At 35.7% G+C, this 23249-nt stretch overlaps 1 protein-coding gene across 2 annotated transcripts in view; it reads right to left on the bottom strand.

The window, feature by feature from the left end:
* Window positions 1–22926, bottom strand: part of LOC126807867 (polypeptide N-acetylgalactosaminyltransferase 5) — a 210202-nt gene extending 187276 nt beyond the window's left edge. For both annotated transcript variants that reach the window (XM_050532719.2, XM_050532722.2), the window contains exon 1: window positions 22378–22926. The gene's annotated coding sequence lies outside the window, so the exon portion shown is untranslated. The remainder of the gene's footprint in view (window positions 1–22377) is intronic.
* Window positions 22927–23249: the final 323 nt, after the last annotated feature.

The raw sequence follows: 23249 nt of genomic DNA, 5'->3' as shown, positions 1-23249 counted from the left end.
TTAGCGCACGTGCAGGGGTCTTTTCTGTGGGAGGAAACCGGAGTACCCGGAGTAAACCCCCGAGGTTGAGAAGGCGCCCCTATCTCCAAGCCACATGCTCTAACACCAGGAATCGAAACCACAGCTAGAGGCACTCTAGACCACTAGGCCATCCCAAACCCCCTTGATATCTTATTTATTTGATTAGGGACTGATCAAAATATCTCAGTGGTTCTTCTCAGTTCTACCTCATGCCACACACCAGACTGGGATTGAAACCATAACACTTGAATTAATGACAGTTAGACCACTTAACCAACCTTGGCCAGTGGTATAAGGTGTTCTGATAGAGTAAGCACGCCCTACATGCGACATACAACACAGCATACAGATTTTTAAAAAAAATTCATTTAAATCGAACAACTAAAAACTAACAAAATAAGTTCATTATTCAACAACAGTCTCATTATAATTTGACCTTTCTTTTAAAATTTGGTAGGATGTTTGATCTTCTAAAACATGATTTTGCTTGGGTATTATATTATATCCTCTAAAACATGGTTTTGCGTGGGTATGTATTATATTATATCCTCTAAAACATGATTTTGATTGAGTATTAAATTTTCACCTTTCTCATTTGATTAAATGTAATATGTACTGGTAGGTGAATAATAAATAATAAATGTAGATATTAATCGATGTTATCAGGTCAAACAATATGTTGTTATTATAAATTATTTACATATTACATGTCATTTAATCATTATCAGTGGATTTTATTTCATCTTAATAATCTACAATCAAATAGTAATGGGTCATATAGGCTGTGTTTTACATGTTCAATTCATCTATTATTAATCATAACATACTTGTTCAAACTCAAATTAATTACAAAATTAAAAAACTTTGAGAATTTTTTGAGAGCAATGCAAGGCAATAGAATTTAATATTTAATATTTCTTAGACAATGTCTGTTGCCAGGCAGGAACCACAGTGACTCAGTCAGTAAGAGGTTGGCTTGCTCACCTGGAGGTCCTGTGTTCGATCCCGGTGCTGACCGAGAAAGTTCATGAGTAATTTCTGATGTGGTTCCCCCTTATCAGTGGTGCAAGATCTGGCAAGGGACAACGTATAGTTCTTCAGATGAGAAAAAAACCTATGGTCCAGCGTACACAATGGTGTGCATGTAAAAGAAATCTTGATAGTCAGCATTTGATATAAAAGTAGGCTGTACCGCCACTGTCCGGGCAAAAATTTCCTCATAGCACACTGTGTGGTCATTGGTCCAGTCAGTGAGAACAGTATGACATTTTAAAAACGCCCATTTCATTTTATTTAATTTTTTACAACAGAAGTCTGATGTTAATCCTATCAGGAAGGATTAAAGGACAATATGGAGATATCAAATCATTCATGAATAAACATGGGTTATGAAACATTCACTGATCCGGAAGAGTCTGGTATTTATATTCACTGCTTTAAACCTCAAACACAACAAATGCATTAAGTATTCCAATCCGTACAATATGGCTCGATGGAACAATTATGGAAAGATTTTCAGAATGTCAAATAAAAGAAGAAAATTGCCCGCCATTAAAAGATAAACTTTATTGATTCTCTGGGAGATTAAGATTTGACATTAAGGTCAACTTTGTGTAATATTTACGGGCCGACATCTCGTAAAGTCGGGAGAAAGTCTGAAGTAGTTTAAATGATATGATCTAAAAGTAAGCTTCCTGCTAATTGGATCCGTGAAGTAATCCTATAAAAGCTGTGATATCTATTAGATAGCGTCTAACTTACATGAATAACTTGTACCGCAATTTGGCGGTTTTATGCAGATATTGTGAATAAGACCCAGCAGACGTGTAATTACGACATACATCATATCTTTCTGCTTTATCTCCCAACGTTGATTAACCTTCTATTACATAATCCCACAATACGTCTCGTGGATTGCAGGGTTTTAGACCAGAGTCATGGTAATTGTGTAAATTTTGGAATCATTATCACTTCAATTGGAAGGAGAGAAAAATGGGGTTTAACGTCCACTTGAAACAAACTAGATCATTTCGGGACTAACATATGGTTTAATTTTATTTCAGTAATTTGCTTGTACCTAGGGGTTTTTAGCAATGGGGGGAAACTGGAGGACTTGGAGAAAACCCAAGAGGTTGGACAGGTGACCCTACTCCTTGTCACGCACAAGTGGGGAATCGAAACCCACCACTTGACTCAATGAAATACCTTACGAGCTAATAACCACACATGTTAAACCATTCAGCCATCCACCCCCACCCTATTCAATTGGAATCTTGTAAATTTTAAGTAACCTTCAATATAGTCATATAAATTTTTCTACGTATTGTAAATTAATCCAATACATGAATCACTAATGGAGGAATACTAGTTGATCATGTCTTAAAGTAGGCTTGTCATCCAGTAACATCAATGCTAAATCGAATGATCACTTCCTAACAAGTCCAGCCTGGCTTCTCCTTGTCAGTAGTACAAGACCCAAGGGCCTGACAGGGAACAGTGTCTTGTTATTTGGATGGTACAGAAAAACATGGTTCTGTGTACGAATGTACACATTGGTATAGATGTACAAGAATCCAGGACAGTATAAAATGTAATCAGGTTTAACGTCATACTGTTCTGCTCCGACTTGGCTAATGAAGACGGGCATATGCTATACAGTGTGCTATGATGGAAATTTTGCCCTGGCAGCGGCACTATGGCCTACTCTTATATCAAATTCAAACTGCCAAGGGATCTTTTATTAGCACACCAATGTATGCACGGGACCTTGGTTTTTCGTTCCATCCAAAAGACTAGACAAGGGGAAACCATGTCGGAAAATCCTGATGAACTTTCTTGGGATCGAACACGCGACCTCCAGGCTAGTGAGCCAGTGTCTTACCCACTTAGCCTCCTCCAGAACAGTGTAGGCTATGGTAGTACAAGAGAGCGAGAGAAATGGAGTTTAAAGTTCACTCAACACAAACTAGGTCATTTCGGGACTAACATATGGTTTAATTTTATTTCAATAATTCGCTTGCGCGTAGGGGTCTTTAGCAGTGGGAGGAAACCGGAGGATCCGGAGAAAACCCACGAGGTTGGACAGGCGACCCTACTCCTTGTCATGTACAACCGGGGATTCGAAACCACGCGGTAGTACAACAAAGCATTTCAACATAATGCCTGGCAGACATATTTTCATCATATTTAAATCGTTTTATTCATAAACAATATTATAAACAATTCTTGTTATTTTATTAGGACCAAAATTTATACTTTGTATTTTTAATGAAATATTATTCAGTTGAACAATTGTTGAAACAAAGATTAATCTCCTGTCAATTGTTTCAAAAGGTGTACCATATCGAAATGAAATGTTATGGCTCTAACGTCCTACTGTTCAGCATAAACTGAAGATGGTCATAGGCCTACTTGAGTTAAGATTCCAACTGCTCTGGTTCATGTAACAGACATTTCAATAGTTTGAGAAAATAACAATCATCAGGTCATTATGGGACTAACATATGGTTATATTTTTTTTTCAAGAAACCACATGACCCAGAGAAAACCTACATAGTTGGACAGACGACCCTACTCCTTGTCACATATGATCTAAAGCGTACACATTAGACCACTAGACCAACCACCTCGACTATATGTTTCAAGTCGTAAACATTTCAATTATGTAGACATGGAAGCTAATATTGTCTGAAAGTCATGACAAAGGTGTCTCACGTAGATATGTCATCCAGCCTTAATTTGATCATCAATACAATTAGTTTATATTGATGCTTGTCTCATAGATTACAGGGTTGTGGACGATAATGAAGGATAGGATAAATTAAGCTGAAGATTCTGGGTGTGGGTGTCTACATGTAGATATGTCATCTAGTCTAGCCAATGTATAATAACTATTATTTTCTCTAATTAAGATGAGAAACAGACATCAAAACTGTTCGTCAAACATAGTTTTACTGTTAAAGTGGCAACAAAGGATGATGCCTGAAAACTACTCAATATATAGGTGTTGGGATGCGAAATGTTGGATTTTTGCAAAAAGGGAGGAAATTGGTTTTAACATTCATTCCATATAACAAGGTATGTTGAGACTAACATGGTAATTTTTCAACTGTTCTCAACATTTACACTAAAGACAAGCCATTATTGAGTCCAGTGACCTAACAGGGGTGGGGTGGGAAACAGCCCTGGATTCGATTCCCGGAGTGGGCTGACAAAAAGCTTTGTCCTTCGGAAGGTATAGAAAATTAAGGACACCTGTATACAAAGTGCCTAACCCTCAAGAAAAGTAGGCAGAAACGCTGGTGTCCCGGCGTAAATCTTTCTTGCATCATAATTGCACATGCAACTGGAGTATTCCATTCAGTAGCAGATTTTAGCGAAGACGCCAGACTTGAAGAATATTTGTCAGAGCATGTACCTCGATCCATCAAAATGATGATGACAGCATTATGTGAAAAGTGTGGTAGATTCTTCACCTCTAGACCATAACACTTAAAGGGGCATTATGGGAGATTAGATAAAGAATTGACAGTTCTTGCCATAATAGCTAAAAATTAGATAACGTAAATAGAATATGTTTAATTATTTTTCAAAAAATGTATTCCAATCTGCAAAATATCGCAGGCTAGCAATGACATTGAGAGCTGATTATGGTCTGGATAAGTGTCTAATTAATAATTAATATAACATTTCAGGCCTAAAGAAAGACCTGCAATAGGCAGATTTAGCTCTTGCATAATGTATATTTAATCTTAGAATGTGATTTATTCGATGACATGAAAATTAGTCTCAAAAATAATGTCTGGTGCCAATCCTAGTAACCTCCTTCCAGGATCTGTTAAATGGATCAATCACATGCTATCACTGTCATGCATTAAAGAATGTAGAGCATGAAGACACCTCTCATGTATCAACCCTTTGAAGAATCGACCCTCCCCTTTCTTCCGTTGCACAATATAAATATTTAGAGATAAAGCATTTCAAAAAGATAAAATGGCTGGCTATTATATTAAGTGCAGATCTGTCAATGTTAGTAAAAAATGAAGGAATGGACAACAATGTCAAAATATTCTTAAACAATAAATTATGTTGAAAATATTACTTTTCAATGCTAAGCATGTGTTTTCACTTGGAAACTAAAAAGAATGGTAAGAATATTTAGGTATTTTATAAATCAAAACCCTTCCGAAGTATTCATCTCTATTTACATAAACTTTCTATCAACGCACTTTATTTCCTGTAGAATTTTATAAAACACATATTTTTATTCTGAAAGCTTTTAATGTGATTATTTATAGAGTTTCTTGTTTGTTGTTGACATTTTATCAAAATCATTTGTTTCCGTCCTTTTAATGTCCAAAGATCTAAACTCTTGCTTATGATTCCGACTTGCAACTAATGTTTAGTTACTTTATTGTTAGGCTGTACACAGTCTTTACCTATTATTTTTAAAGATTCATTCCCGCGTACAAACTGGATGATTTGATGATATATTTAGAATAAAAACATATTTAACCTAATTTATTTATCATAAATTGCTTCAAATCCTTCTCAAAACAGTGTATTCGTCAGGGAATACCTATGCTATAAAAAATCGACCAAAAGAGGTCATGTTTGTGTCACATGACTTGGCAGACGTGGTACCTAGCAATGGGTGCGAAGCCGGAGGAGAATTCATTGCACATACAGGACGATGTTGTCTTTAATCGCTGATTATTTATCATAAATATCGAAGACCAATAAATTCTTGGATTATCCACTGTCCAAGTCTTTTCCGTGGTTTTTATCTCTAATGTTGTACCATCAAGTTTATCATGCTGGGAGATGAGACAATCTTCGTGTGCTACCTTTGACATTACTCAAGTTGACATCACTAATCATCATTGCCGGTTATGGATACCCTTACATTGTTGTCCTGTATAATGCTCTCCATGGGTGTTTTTCAGGGAATCTGGTATTTTTCTAGTAAGATTGGGTGTTACTACTTGCCATACTATTATTATTGGAAATAAGCACCCGATAAATACTTTTCTGAGAAAGTATCTTTAAGTTTAACCTGTCTTCATTAGCCCAGTTGCAGAAGAACAGTAGGACATTCAATTCCATTTCATTTCATTTGTTTAAGTTTAAAGTCCTACTTTTCGTAACAAACTGGGCTAATGAAGGTGAACATAGGCCATGCAGTGTGCTTTGAGTGAATTTTTGCCTGGAAAGTGGCATTTTTGCTTACTCTTTGTTGAATTTCAACTGCCATAGGTTCCTTTAAATCCCAACCCTGGAACTCCTAGTTAATGACCCAGCACCTCATCCACTGAGCCATCAACAGCCCCCCGCCCCCAAAAAACTAAAGGGCAAATACACACATTCAGTTTTTAGTTTTTTAATACGTTTGAAAGCTTGGAGATTATCTCCCGCTGACATTTTGATTTTATTTTCTTAAGTACATATTAAATAATCAGTTTGAGTATATTTTAATGTGGAATAAGTTTTAACAAATAGTTAAAACAGATACGACGTCACCCTTTGGTGTTTTTAACCATTATATAGGAGAATGTACGCTTTTCTTAAAAAATTATCTATTATTTATAAAACTGTCCATTACTTATTGAAAATAATGGACAGGTTTACCAATAATAGACACTTATCTGAAAAATGAACATGTATTTTGGGATAATTTATTCTCTGAACAAATTAAATTACAGTACATGAAATTACTTTAAAACCTCATACTTACCGAAATGTCACATGACCGAATGTTGATTTCACGTGTTTGTCTACATAAAGAATCCTACTTAAATCCGTCCGTTATATGTCACTTGTCCGTTTAATAGTACGTTCGGCACTAGATCGATGATGCGTTTTTATATGCCCACATCTTCACACCTTCTTTGTGGACACTCTACAGGTCATAACTTGAAATATTGGTATATATCCCAAAGATCTTGCCTCTATTCGATATTGGCTTGTATGGGACCGTAACTTCATGGATTACGGCCCCTGACTGTACACACTAGAGGTCACAATTATTAGTCCATTTTGATGAAACTGAACATGTGTGTTTATAACCCACAGATCTTGATTCCTTGCGATATTGGCTCATATCGGACTGTAACTTCCAGGATTATGGCCCCTGATTGAACAAAAAAAGTGTTTTGAGCCTGTGAAACCTATACAGGTCACAATTTTTATCCGATTTTAAAAACTGTTCAAATATATCACCATTACACCATAATGACTGTTGAGTTCGAATTTTGTGAATTGGTTTGTGCCTTTGATCCTGTGTCCTGTAACTTATATCAGAGTATATATTAAATTTAAAATCAAAATTCGGACGGCTAGTACCCTCCATATTAACCACAATAATAAGAATGTTATCAATGTTTAAATCATTTTCACGAGCAGCCTTTCCATCACAACTTTGACGGCTATTATCCCCCATATGAAGAACATCACAATTTTTATGGCAATTATCTTCCATATCGAGTACATTACCAAATGTAATCAGTATCCAAATGCTTATCACATATATTCTCATTAGTAATATTTGTTTTCGACTGTGTTATAAACATGTCGTCTCCATCATAACCATGTTGAATATTTTGCAATGTCTGTGTATGCTTGCATTGTATGACTGGAGTGTTTTGTCACATGCATTCATGTGCCGATGCATGTTGTTTTAAGGATCTATCCATTATTTTTGTGGCTTGTTCTTTTAGAAAACTATCCATTATTTGTATCTCTATGGTGCTATGTTTTAAGTTTGATAATAGCCTCAGACTGTCCATTATGTAAATACAAAGAAAAACATCGGGGCTAACCGCCCCTCAGTTGTTCTTTCTATTTACATAATGGACAATCTTCGGCCATTATGCATCACAGAATTTCCAACAAGTATTTTTTGATAACAAAAACAACGAGTAGAAGATTTTATTTATCACCCAATCCTTTCTTACATGCACAAATAAAAATATATAAATTTTTGGTGCGAAATCTCCGAGATATCACTCAGTAGAATATGAAAGTTATCACACAAGTGACATCTTCTGTAGAATGTGTTATTGATATCACCCATAAACGCTAAATGGCGATCAGTTTTTTTTAATCATTGACAACTTAAAGATGCATTATGGGAGATTAGATAAAGAGTTGACTCTTCTCGCTATAATAGTTAAAAAAATAGATAACATAAAAAGAACATGTCAAAAATTTAAGTCAAATTGCTCCACTCTGAACCAAGCAAGATATTAGCTTTTGAATTTTAAGCCTAATCTCGATCATCATTACTAAAGTCTTGATTATCCATTTTTGGATTTAATCATCAATGAGCACTGAGCAGCAGATCGGATTCAAATCCAGTGAAAATTGGACACACAAGATGACATCGAGAGTTGATTATGGTATCGATAAGTCAATTAATGTCTAATTAAAGATACATTATGGGAGATTCGATAATGAGTTGGCAGTTCTCACTATAATAGTTAAAAACTAGATAGCGTAAAGGCAATTTGCTTAAAATTTCATTCAAATTGATCCACTATGAACTGAAAACTAAGCAAATAAATTTCCGCCTAGCCTCGGTCATCATTACTAAAGTCAGTACGATAAACAGCATAGTCTCGATTATCTATTTAATTGTTTAATTGAGAAGGAAAGTTATGCAGTAAATCGGCTCACAATCCACTAAAGATCGCAGGCTAGCGATGCCATCTAGAGTTGATTATGGCCTGGATAAGTTAATGTCTAATTAATAATTTAGATAACATTTCAGGCCTAAAGAAAGACCTGCAATAGACAGATTTAGCTCTTGCATAATGTATGTTTAATAGTTTATATAACATTTCAGGTCAAAAGAAAGACTTGCAATAGGCAGATTTAGCTCTTGCATAATGTATGTTTAAACTTTTTAACTATGTAAATAAATAGTGTTTCTCTGTATGGATGTGATGCTGGGACAATCTGAAAGTAATATGTCTAGTACAGCTCTGTGTGATTGCCTGACACATGTAACATGCTATTAATACATAAAATAATACTATAACTAGATTATTGCCACGAGTCAGTGGTCCCACATCGCCATAAAACTATATTTAATAGGGATAAAACTGTCGTGACAAGATATCAACCTGGGTTTAATATCTGATAAAATCTAATCTTTTAATGATATTTATGTCTTTATCCACTGAGTGGATGAAACAGCAATGAAATCAACCAGATTGACATTAAAGACATATCAGTGCCACTGACGACACTGTGACAATACAAGTGTCAATGTCTGTGTCAGTGTCATATATTCATGACTTCAGTTTTTTATTTTCAGTATATCACTTATACTGTCTTATAAAATCGTCTTAGTTCACCATGAAGAACTATCAAAATCTGTCACTTATTTTTGTCCCATAAAACTATTTTCAGTTCACCATGAGGTTCAGATAAATCAAGTCCATAAATATATGCAATTAGGGACACAAGTCAAATCATTCTGACTGCATGTCAACAACATTAGTGACATGGAATTACATCTGCCTCTGCCAGCATCATTTGTTGCTGATTAATAGTTAAATTAACTTATTTCCTCAAAACACTTGTCTGTGACAGTTCCTTGGTCTTGTCTGTGACAGTTCCTTGGTCTTGTCCGTGACAGTTCCTTGGTCCTGTCCGTGACAGTTCCTTGGTCTTGTCCGTGACAGTTCTTTGGTCTTGTCTGTGACAGTTCCTTGGTCTTGCCCGTGACAGTTCTTTGCTCTTGTCTGGGACAATTCATTGGTCTTGTCTGTGACAGTTCCTAGGTGTTTTTTTAGTTTTTTTGTCTTTGTCAGTGGCAAGGAACAGTGTCTAGTTCTTCAGATGGGACAGAAGAAAGAAGGTCCTGTGTACAAATTTAGATTTGAAGCTGGGACAGTGCCACTTTCTCTTATTCTTCATCGAATTCCAGCTGTCAAGGTTTCTTTTGCATGCATGCTAACCTACATAATATTCTGCACCATTTGAAAAACTAGATGCTGCTCCTGGCCAAGTTAATAATAAAATCTTATTACATTCAATTATAAAAACTATTGGTAGCCAATGTAATATTTACAAAACAGAAGTTGCGTTAAAGTTCACCTATTCTGTGATAAACTATAAAAAGACTTTACACAGATAGATATGTTGACATTATGAAAAACTGGGAAATTTAAATGTTGAAGGTTCGGAACTGTTGTTATTTATCATAAAATATGAAATAAATAAAATGTTAAATGTGACATACAGCCTTCAAAATGTCACGAAGAAATATCTAATACATTTAACATTAAAGATGCATTATGTAAAATTTAGATAGAAAGCTGTCTGTTCTTGCTATAGTAGTTTTAAAATAGTCAAATTACTTTATTCTCAGCAAAGTTATGAGTGTTTGAATTTTTGACAAGATATAAGGTAAATAGTCTTGTCAAGTACCAATGCTACGTTAAACAAAATCTTGATTATCCATTTAAACGATAAATTAAAGGGTGCTTTAATCCATTTATGTGAATAAATGTCTGAATAATATTTAATACATAATATTTAAGGCCAGTAGAAAAGATCCCAAAAAAGCAGATTTAGCTTTCACATAATGCATCTTTAATGACATTTGGAAAGTAAAATTTAAAACATTATCTTAATTTTTCAAAAATGTTAAGCAATAATTGAATTTTGAAACCAAACAGGAATTTCATTAAAATGAAAGAAAATATAATTAAAAAATTAAATTTATATTTTTGTCATCTCAAAAAATATTCAAGCAATAATTTTATTTTGAAATTCATTAAAATGAAAGCAAGTACAGAAAAGTCCATGTCATCAAAATGCAATTATCCTTATTTTTATGGGTGTCAGGAACTTTTTCATTAAAGGGAATTTGTGCTGTCATGTGAAATGATATAACAAGTTATGCTAGTTTATCACACAACATGGGTCATACATATCCATAAAAACTTTTAACTAAAATAATTCAAGGATCCAGCATTTTTATTGGATAAGGGTTCATATCCTAGTACATCTTTTAGATCTTATCCAATGAAAAGGCTGCATCCTTGAAAGTTTTTATTAATAACGGCCCAAGTCTATTGTTTTGGCACTAAAAAAATACACAACACAATTTATATGGAATACAATCACTGGTTTATACACATATAGCACAACGTTTCGACAAATATTCTCTTATCGTTATCAAGTAATTGTGTTATATTTTTTTTAATGTGCTCAATCACTAAATGCCACTCAAGGATTATATTATTTGAGGAGTTTTAAATTCATTGTAAATTACAATATTGTCATAGGTGAATCTCTAAAAGGAATATCCACCCTAAAAATGGTTCAATTTGTCAGACGATAAAAACAGGATATAACCTGCCTCTTTTTAAACGGAAGAATATCTAATATTCATATTTTGATTTCTTTTTCTTAATCAAATAATCAATTTGAATATATTTTAGCATAGCGATTAATAACATAAGCTGTGGAATATTTGATACTTTCTGAAAAGTGCCAATGCTACAAAGAGAAGTTAACTGACTTGCTGTCAAATTGGGTTCCATTTGGCAACATTTTGAAAGACCTGCTTAAAGGGCGTATGGCTTTATTTTTTTGGAACCTTGAAATAGACAAAAATGGTTCAAAAAAACATATTAATGTTATATGAATGTATGTAAAATGATTTGTATTAAATTTTTGAAAAAATATTGTAATTTCTAATCAATTATGTTCGGCGAAATATGTGAACAGTTCAAATTGAAGAGCAGTCGTTTACACCTGCTTAGTGCATTCTACACATTTTCTAAATTATTATATTGTCGTTTGTGAATCAACCTTTACTAATATTGGGTTGTAGGATATTTCAAAATGGCACCTGAAACCATAGGGTACATGACTCATGTACTGATTATAAAATGTTTTTTATTGTGTCTTAAATATTGGATATTAGGATCCTATAGTTTCACAGCAAGATAACTTGATCAATATATTGAATTCCAATATGTATTTTTAAATTCGAATATTATGGAAAATATTCAGAGACTTAGCTATTTTAATCTACTGTTTTCAAAAGCGGTTTTATTTAGTCCTTATAATATATTTCATAGACCTAAGTTTCTCTATCATGGAATATCTCTATTCCCTTTAAATCCTGCAATCATTTAAACAGCACTAATGTTATTTTGAGCACGTCACAAAAAGTGATGTGTTTGGCCAATCATCTGTTATTTCGTTAAGCTCAACAAAAGTTTTAAGACTAAAATATGAGTTTATTTTTCGGTCTTAGATATATATTAATATTGTGTTAAATATTTTTGCATATTGCTATGATCTTATTTTTTTTTATCTTACTAGCCTTGAATAAATGACATTCTATACCATCCGTTTTTTTTTGTTCATTTGTTAGGAGCTGAGGGAAATGGTATTAGAATAGATTAGGAAACACAAAAAATTATTATCCTTTTAAGCAACTTCTTTTTGAAAGTGAAACAGGCTTAGAAATAATAGAAAATGTCAAAACAATTCCCAATTTAATCGACATTATTTACAATCTTTTTCTGTCTTTGAAATATCATAAAAAATTTTATATTCTTTTTTGCACGGTCAGTATAGTTATTGTATTGGAGGTGTTTCAAATTAAAAGTTTGAGATTTTTGTTACTGGTACAACACTTTAGGTTGGAGGGAGGGACAGACTTCAGAATGGGATATTGCCCTTGTAGTGGCAAAATACATAGAGAGAGAGAGAGAGAGAGAGAGAGAGAGAGAGAGAGAGAGAGAGAAATGGGGTTTAATTTCCACTAGACACAAACATATCGTCCTATTTTATTTAAATAATTGGCTTGAGCATAGGGGTCTGTAGCAGTGGGAGGAAAGCGGAGGATACGGAAAAAACCCACGAGTTTGGATAGGTGACCCTACTTCTTGTTACGTATAACCGGGGAATGGAAACCACGCCAGCTGACTCAATGACAGACCTTATGATGCAGCGTGCAGCCATCCAACCCCCTAGGTAGCGAGAAAGGTAGTTTCTAAAATTCTTTACATAACCTTCTCTTAAATCTCGGAGCTGTTTTAAAGTCAATTACTAAATACCAAGATAATGTTTAACATGTAAAAGTGAAATATCTAACAAGTTGAAGGTGTTATTTCATACACCTGCTAAACTCTCTCCCATTCATCTCATTCATTAGCTTTCATTCCCTATACCACTTTCGTCTTCTTGCAACTTTCAACTTGATCCCACTACATATGATGTCTTATTTTAAACTTTAATTGGCCACATACAAAGCTACCAAAACTTAATGGCATTTAAGTGGCCATGTTTAAAGCTACCAAAACTGTCAACACAGTTACACTGAGAACAGTTACAAAAAGTTTTCTTTTTTTTTTCTATTTCGATTTATTATGTGTCGGAAATTAAACAGCACTTCTGACCACAGTTTGATAAAAGTGAAACTGGTCTTTTTTTTTCTCCCCAATCATTCCCATAAAACATTAACTACAGACTCTTTTATATTGGAAACTACATTTAATGTTAATCAATCACAATCACTGGTTGTTTTCTTCTGGAGAGAGAGAGAGAGAGAGATGGGGTTAACGTCCACTCAACACAACCCATGTCATTTCGGGACTAACGTGGTTCAATTTTATTTCAATAATTCCTTTGCGCGTGGGGGTCTTTGGCAGTGGGAGGAAACCAGAGAACCCAGAGAAAACCCACGTGGTTGGACAGGTGACCCTACTCCTTGTCACGTACAACTGGGGAATCAAAACCATGCCAGCTGACTCAATGACAGACCTTATGATAAAACGCGCATGTGCTAAACATTCGACGATCCAACCCCCCTTCCTCTCTGAAACAACAATTCTATTAAGAACACTTGACACTTAAGGGGGCTACTTAATATTTCATCTTTGCTTCTAAATCTAATGGTGACAAAATTATATATTTATTCATTCATTCGTACCTATAAGTTGGACCCTAAACTACCTTTCATGGCCAGGCACAGATTTAAGGGGGGTTGGGGGTGGAAGCGAAGAGACCAAGTAAGTGCCCACAAGGTTCACAATAACAAAATCAATAACAATCATTGTATTAGATGAACTTTATGTCAACTTGAATAAAACTTATTTCCAGCAAACTTATGCATTTTATTACGTATTTTGTTGACATTCATTGTGGGGTGGGATTATGGATGGCCGCCCCACCCCTTTATTCACAGCTTCTAGATCCACTACTGTTCATGAGTCTCCCCTTATATGTGGTGAAGGACGAAGAACTAGGCAAGGAACAGCATCGAGTTGCTCACATGGGATGAACCAGTGGTTGCCAGGCAAGATACGCACTGGTAAGGAACAGCATAGAGTTGTTCACATGGGATGAACCAGTGGTTGCCAGGCAAGTTACGCTCTGGCAAGGAACAGCATCGAGTTGTTCACATGGGATGAAAAACTGAGCTTCTGTGTACATGCTTGCTGAACATAAAAGAACCTTTGACAGTTGGAATTCAATGATAGATTAGACAAGACAAGAGTAGTAAAATACTCAGTTGGTTATTGCATATAATAAACATTGAACTTCTAATCTCATATTCACTGACGAATGATAGTTCATGCCTGTACTTCTCCACGAGGTGTTTGATCTACAGTTTGTTGGAAAAAATGCAACCCAAAATATTTCACTCTGTTGTTGCCAAGTTAAGATCTATTCTAAATACAGTGTTTATTCTTCAGACTTACTGATTTAGACCATGATTTAAATTTAAAACATTAGCCAATAAGAAAATAAAATAAACAAAACCCAAGAAAAAGTGAACAAAGAAGTGAGTTATATCAACACAAATCAGTGTTTGTGTGGATATTATGCTCCTGGTTTTCCCCTCTCGCTTTTATCCCTCTATCTCTCCCCCCCCCATCTATCTCTTATCCCTCTATCTCTCCCCCCCATCTATCTCTTATCCCTCTATCTCTCCCCCCCCATCTATCTCTTATCCCTCTATCTCTCTCCCCCCCATCTATCTCTTATCCCTCTATCTCTCTCCCCCCCATCTATCTCTTATCCCTCTATCTCTCCCCCCCCCCATCTATCTCTTATCCCTCTATCTCTCCCCCCCATCTATCTCTTATCCCTCTATCTCTCCCCCCCCATCTATCTCTTATCCCTCTATCTCTCTCCCCCCCATCTATCTCTTATCCCTCTATCTCTCTCCCCCCCATCTATCTCTTATCCCTCTATCTCTCCCCCCCCCATCTATCTCTTATCCCTCTATCTCTCCCCCCCATCTATCTCTTATCCCTCTATCTCCCCCCCCCATCTATCTCTTATCCCTCTATCTCTCCCCCCCCCCATCTATCTCTTATCCCTCTATCTCTCCCCCCCCCCCATCTATCTCTTTTCCCTCTATCTCTCCCCCCCCCATCTATCTCTTATCCCTCTATCTCTCCCCCCCCCCATCTATCTCTTTTCCCTCTATCTCTCCCCCCCATCTATCTCTTATCCCTCTATCTCCCCCCCCCCCCATCTATCTCCTTGGTTCTCTTCATCCCTCTCTTCCCCTTTTATCTCCCCCTTTTTATCTCCTTCCCATTTTTCTCGTCTCATCTCTCTCTCCCTTTCCCTCTCTCCCTCCATTTCTCTCTTCTGTACCCTTTCCCCTCTATATCTCTCTCCTCAATCTCTCTCTCCTCCACCCTCTCTCCTCTTTTTCCTTCACCCATCTCTCTTTCTTCCCCACTCTCTCTCTCCCTTCCCCACTCTCTCTCCCTTTACACCCCTCTTTTCCCCTTCATTCTCTCACCCTTCCTTTTCCATTTTTTCTCTTCCCGCTCTCCTCCATCCTCCACTCTGTCAACCATATCTATCCCTCTCCTCAAATTCATGTCACCTCCATGCAAAAAAACATCTTTCACACAACTTAAAGGAGACCAAAATATTAGCATTCAAGTACATCCCAGAAATATTTTCCCCCGATTAAATATTGAACTAACAAATGTGACTAATTCGGACTGTCAAATAAACTTTAAGATTTTCATAAAGGATCAAACAACAAATAAGATTTTAGTCATGGTGACCTTTCTTGGTGTGACATGAATTGGAGTTCTTTGAATTCAAATCCATTTTTTCTTTTGCTTTGGAAAAGAAAATTTAAAAAAAATTAGAATTGAATTGTTGAACATACATCGTTTACAAGCTAATCAGTCAGTCCATAAATGTCACAGTCATAGTTAAATTGAACCGCGTGATGTACATTTAAATCAAGTCAACATTTGCAGATGAAACGATTGTCGACCTTAGTGTTCCTTCGTAAGGTTTGTGTTTTTTCTTTTTCATTGATTTAAGAGAATTGAAACACATTTGAGTGTCATGTCTGACAATATACACAGACAGCAGTCAATCGTAGGTTAAACTATCGTCTATTTTTATCAAATTCACTTAGACAAATAACCTTTTCCTCATGTTCAATTTAACTCTACTGTATACAATCTAAATAACACTAGCCTGGGTCTATGAAAAAAATATTGGTTTTCTTTTCAGTGGTTTTATCTCCTTTAGCACACAAACACAATTGTTCCTGTGATTATGGCTATAATGGCGCCAAACCAATTTCATCTTTAGTTCCTCAGGGTGGTTAAAAAATATATAGCTACTTGAGCCATGTGAAGGATGTTTTGTTGAATATTTCAAAATTTAAAAAATCACAACCAAAAGCCTTCGAGAAGGGCAATCAATTATTCTTTGATTCTAAATGAATTTCTTTCTTGGAGAAATAGGAAGTAAACTGTTAATAGAATTTAAAGTCCATTTTTACTCACTTATGTTCTATAATGGTACATAATCTATTCATATCTACCACCCATCTCACCCCCACACCAACAAACCTCTAGACCTCTAGACAGTGCTACACTCTACTCAATTGTCAAGGGTTCCTATGTAAATGTGTACAACAGACCTCGGTTTATTGAACAATCCGAAGAACTAGATGCTATTCCCGGCAAGTCCATCAATTATGTGCCACTGACAAGGGTAAACCATGCCAGAAAATCCCTTGGATATATCTTAGCTATACTCATTTAGCCACTGTGGCTCCCATGGTGGTTGTTTGCAACTTCCATTTCCCACATCCCTTGTCACACAGATATACCTAGGCTCCTGTTCTATGCTTGGCCCCACCTTAGTTTTTGTTTTATTTATTTCTCAATATTGTGTCGCACCTTCCATCAATGTTTGAGTCAAGTGGCATGGTTTCAATCCCACACTTGAACGTGACAAGCTGTAGGGTCGAAAATGTCCAACCGCGTGGATTTTTTCCGGGTCCCTCCATTTCCTCCCGCTGCTAAATAAAGATCCGTATACGCAAGCGAATTATTGAAATAAAATTAGACGTTGGTCCCAAAATGATCGAGTTTGTGTCAAGTGGACGTAACACCCTATGTCTGCCTCTCTCTACTCCATAAAAGGCAAATGCTCTCGACAAGAATTTAATGGGTTATAATCTTGGTTCCCACTTGTCAAGGCCGAGTCATTCATATGGGCAAAATAAAAATCAAGGTTATATCATGGTAGAGATAGTCTTTTGGTATGTTTATTAAAGTTAGGAGGGTATAGATAATATCTTTTACCACTTCAAGGGAGATAACACAACAATTACTAAAAAAAATTAATTAGGTTTACATTTAAAACCTAGTAAAGAAGACTTTTTTTTCACTTATAATTTATTTCCTTTGATGAAAGTTTTTCTTTTATATATAGATGCAATCAATTCAAAACCTGTACAATTATTGTATAACGTCTGCAGTCTAACCATCTAAATAATCAATTCCTGCTACTAATTGGGTTCAAGTTGAACTTTTTGACATTCATTGAACACTAACTAGAAACGGAGTGGCGCCAACACTTCAGTCATTGTAAGATTAATATATATTTTGTTCTGTGGCCAAGTTTTCAATGCTAGGGAAGCGAATTTTGTCTACCCTTTGAATTTCTGTTGTCAAGGGTACCTTTGGCATGCACCCCACAGGTCAGCCCATCCTAATGACAGGTTTCCTCTCTGCTTGTCAGCCCTGCAGCAGGTGCTACACCCGACAAGTGGAAATTGGGATTCTTCTATGCCCACACTGATATTCTTCTCTGGCCACATTGAGATTCTTCTCTGCCCACACCCAGATTCTCCTCTGCACACACCCAGATTCTTCTCTGCCCACACCCAGATTCTTCTCTGCCCACACCCAGATTCTTCTCTACATACACCCAAATTCTTCTCTACACACACCCAGATTCTTCACTGCCCACATTGAGATTCTTCTCTGCACCAAAATTCTTCTTGTACCACACTGAGATTCTTTTCTTTCCACACCCAGATTCTTCTCTGCCAACACCAAGATTCTTCTCTGCCCACACCCAGATATAGCTCCTTCCTCATCACTAATCATATAGACCCTTCCCATTCAACAATCATATGGACCCCCCCATCACTAATTATATAAACCCCTACTCATCACTAATCATACAGACCGTCCCCCATCACTAATCATATAGACCCTTCCCACTGAATGAACCCCTCTCCCCATCACTAATCATACAGACCCCCGCCCCCTCATCACTAATCATATAGACCCTTCCCATTGAATGACCCCCTCCCCCCATCACTAATTATATACACCGTCCCTCATATCACTAATCATATAATAGACCCTCATATAACCCCAATCACTAATTATATAGTTTGTTCAATCACTAACTATATAGACACTACCCCATCACTAGATCCTTTCACATGTTGAAGAAATTACAGGCAAGACTACTGTCATCTTTCACAACTTTATTTCAGGAAAAAAAATCTACATCCATATCTGACACAAAGAAGACATATTGAAATCATGAGGGGATCCTTCTAAAGGAATTTCTTTCAAATTTCATTTACACTTTGACAAAGGCAAGATTTTTGTCTCTCTCTACAAAACTAAATTAAATTGCACCTGAATAATTTGAAACATTATCTACGAACTGGATTCAGTGATCTTTCAAAACTGTCGACGGTAAAATATATTTGACGCTTTCAGAAAGACTAATTCATTTACGTAGTGCTTCTTATCTGAAAGGCAATTGTCGATTTTCTCGAGTTTTCACAACAAAAAAAAATTAAACCATCCCAGAATCTCCAATAATTGAAAGAATACGACTGCAACCAATCCAGATGTCGACTTTGAGCAGACGCGATAGAAACAATTTCATACATGAACATCTATTTTCCTGAAGGCTGATAATCAAAGCATTTCAAACAATCATTGTTCGTGGCATTAACTTAATCTAAATCAACCGCTAAATGTACACACTTGTCTCTTGACGTAACAATCAAATTAAATTAAACTTCGCCAATTTGATTATTCTGTTTCCACAGACATGAACCAGAAATTAAAATGTTTACGGGCAGGTTTAAAACGGACAATTATTGAGCTTGGAAAATTACAGACTATTATAGACTGACAACAATACTGTACTGGTAAATAGTTAATTCAATTCAAAAAGACTTGATCATCTTGTCTACAATATTGTTACTGATTGATAAAACTGATCATCTTGCCTACAGTATTGTTTCTGATTGACAACACTTGATCATCATGTCTACAGTATTGTTACTGGTTTGATAAAACTGACCATATTGTCTACAGTATTGTTACTGGTTTGATAAGACTTGGTCGTCTTGGCTACAGTATTGTTACTGATTGATAAGACTTGATCATATTGTCTACAGTATTGTTACTGGTTCGATAAGACTTGATCATCTTGTCTACACTGTTGTTGGCTACCGGTAACTACTGATTTGATATTAAGTTGACTTCAGATTTGCAGTGACCCCGTTGTGTTAAACAGTGATCACTTTCAATAAAAAAAATGAAGAATTAATTTGATAGAAAATGATATTCAAAATAAGCATGGACACACTTAAAACCGCTGATCATTATTTGAATTCCTTTCCATCAGAAATGGCATATGTCCGTCTTCATTAGTGCAGTTGGTGTAGAAAAGCAGGACTTTAATCCCTAAATTCATTTCATTTTCAATGCAGTGGTCAAAACCTCTCAACTCTACTAAAATAAACATGTTTCAATCAAGTTCTTTTCTTTTAATGAAAACCCCCCAAAATCCGCATTTTTTATATTGAAAAAAACAACCCAAAATCCACTTTTTAAAATTAAAAACATCCTAAAATCCTCTCTTTTTAAAATGAAAAATGCCCAAAAGATCAATAAATGAAACAGCAATAGAACGTGGTCACAAAGCCACTTTTTAAAATGAAAAACACACTAAAATCCTCTCTTTTTTTAAAATGAAAAATGCCCAAAAGATCAATGAATGAAACAGTAATAGAACCTGGTCACAAAGCCCTAAGGATAAAACTAATGTCCATTTTATGTTAAAAGTTTGTTTTGTCTGAAGTGGCGATGTGATTTCCGTGGTCTCATCAGACTTAATACAATTCATCTGGATTATTGTCGAGTAAATTACATTAAATAAGAGAACAGATTCATTAAATCAATGGTGGCTGGCGTCGTGGTGACACACGACTCGACTAAACGTAATTATTAGACGATTCCACAAAGCCATAATCACCATACTTTCAAATTATCGTTGTTTTGCTGAGCGTTATGAGCCGGTATTTACAACTCCCTGTGTTTACGGACAATAAAATGTGGTTTTAATGGGTGAGGGTGGGAATTTAGAAGACATATATCTGTTGTTTAATAAATAATTCTATATAATAACACAGCTCTGTTTATTGTCTGTATTACAAATAATTGAATAGGGTTTAACATCCTGTCAACACCATATTTCTGCAATTTTGAGAGAGAGAGAGAGAGAGAGAGAGACTAGGCCATTTTGGGACTAACACATGGTTCAATTTTATTTCAATACATAGCTTGTGCGTAGGTGTCATTAGCAGTGGAAGGAAACTGGAGGTCCTTGATAAAAAAAACCATGAGGTTGGACAGGCGACCTTACTCCTTGTCATGTACAACCTGAGAATCAAAACCACGCCACTTGACTCAATGACAGACCTTATGATCGAAACACAGACGGTAACCATTCGGTCAACCAGCCCCGCTGCCATTTTGATCAATGCTAACGAGGTGAATTTTGAGACTAACATGATCAATGCTAACGAGGTGAATTTTGCCTGGACAGTGGCGTTTCCACCTAATCTTCATCGAATTTCAACTTTTATGGGTTCTTTTACATGCAAGCAAACTGATACATGGGACTTGGTTTTTCATTCCATCAGTAGGATACTGTTCCCCTTCAGACCCTCTGTCATGTACCAGTGACAAGGGGGAAACCAAGCTGGTCTAACAAGGGACCTTCTGGTTTTCTCATGGAGCCACAACAACTCCCTTAAAATTCAATCTGATTAAAACACAGATCCAATTTCATTTCAATTTTTATAGTTCAATATTTCGTTTTTACTTGTCTTTACTACATTTGGATCTGGAAGACTTGTTATTTAACTCGTGTTCTGCTTGAAATGAGGGGTCAGCCAATCAAATGGTCTGTCGAATCGAGCGTTTGACCTTTTTTGCGCGGAACTGTGGGTAGACATTACCAGCGATAGAAATCAAAACAAAGCAAAAGTAGATTTAAAAAAGCATGGCGGTTGCTAATTGGTTAATCGAATGACTGACGTTATCGGGTCAAATGTCGCTTGCTTGGTATCTGACGTCATAGAACGAACTTGTTATATCTACATGTGGTGTAGGCCATTGAAAGTATAAAAAACGAAACGAAATATAGATCTATATTTTAATTAGATTGCTTAAAATTTAAAATCACTTTAATATATCTCCTTGTTTAGAAAAGAACAACATGCCACAATATGAGATAAGTATTGCAAATCAAGAGAACCTAATGTAACATTCAAATGACCAAAATATAGGTTTTATACCACGTAAGTTCAACTCTACGGTACTAGAGATCATATGGCATCCTATTAATAAGGTATTATATATATAGAGTTTAATATCCACTCAACTCAAATTAGATCATTTTGGGACCAACAAATGGCACTATTTTACCTCAATAAGTGGGAGGAAAATGGAGGACATGTGATCCTACTCCTTGGGATCGAAACCATGTCACTTGACTTAATGACAGACCTTATGAACTAAACCACATGCATTATAGACCAATAAGGTGATTAAATCAACACTTTCATTTATAACCCAAATCAAACAGCCAGTGCAGAAACACCTGCAAACAATAGAGGTCAGGTCATTTTTAGTATGGGCTCAATAAGTGGGTCAAGGAACAGTTTCACAAACCAAGGTCAAACAATTTAAACATCTTTTAAAGCTTAGAATTGGAACTTACCATGTTCTTTATATATCTTTTTTCTTCTTTTCATTAACAATGGAATTTTTTAAAGTTTTCCTCAAATAAAACACAAACTAATAAAAATGCAAATCTAGGGCATTAAACTCAGAACACAATTTTGGACAAGATCCAAAACATGCCAAAATTTCTTATCTTGTTGTTCAAATATGCATAAGTCTAGTTTTTATCTTCCGACACTGCAGAAAAAGGTCTAAATACCTTAAATTTAAACTGCTTCTGTCAACTTCCACATTTTTTTGATCCTTCTTCAAAACAATTCTAATATCCAACCTCTAATTACTGAATTCATCTTTCAGCAAGTTTACAGTACTTGTGTTGTCACAACCTATATAAGTTGTCCTAAGAAGAAAGATCAAGATAGAAAAATCAAACAAGATTGGGGGTGATACATGTACATCATCGCTAAACTCTATCAACTTAATCCGTGGGAAAACACAGCATCGATCAGCTTGACCACTTCTAGTTTATAGACTGACCCCTCGTTAGGACGAGGGTTAAAACAATGTTTACTCGAACAACTCACTTCCACTGGGAGACTCACTCTTAAAACAAAAGCATTTTCTAATAACAGCTATGTTTCTTGGAGTTGTCAAGTGAACAGTATTTGACTAGGATTATGAGTGGTCTAAATATTGGCAGACATTGAGAGAAGTTAAACAGTATGGAGTACGATGGTATCAATAATGGTGATGAAGTCGGGTGTTATGGAAGGTGTTTAATTAAAGACGTTTCTACCATCGAGCCAGACAGGCGGAATATTCTAATTTTCTATTGTAAATCCACTTCGAACACCATGTTTGTTTACTTATAACAAATTAGAAATCTATGAGTGGCGAGTAGCCTGTCCC

The sequence above is a fragment of the Patella vulgata genome, chromosome 9, assembly GCF_932274485.2.
Source record: "Patella vulgata chromosome 9, xgPatVulg1.2, whole genome shotgun sequence".
Taxonomy (NCBI): Eukaryota; Metazoa; Mollusca; class Gastropoda; family Patellidae; genus Patella; species Patella vulgata.
The sequence above is the reverse complement of the archived record's forward strand: the minus strand, read 5'-3'. Positions and strand labels throughout refer to the sequence as shown.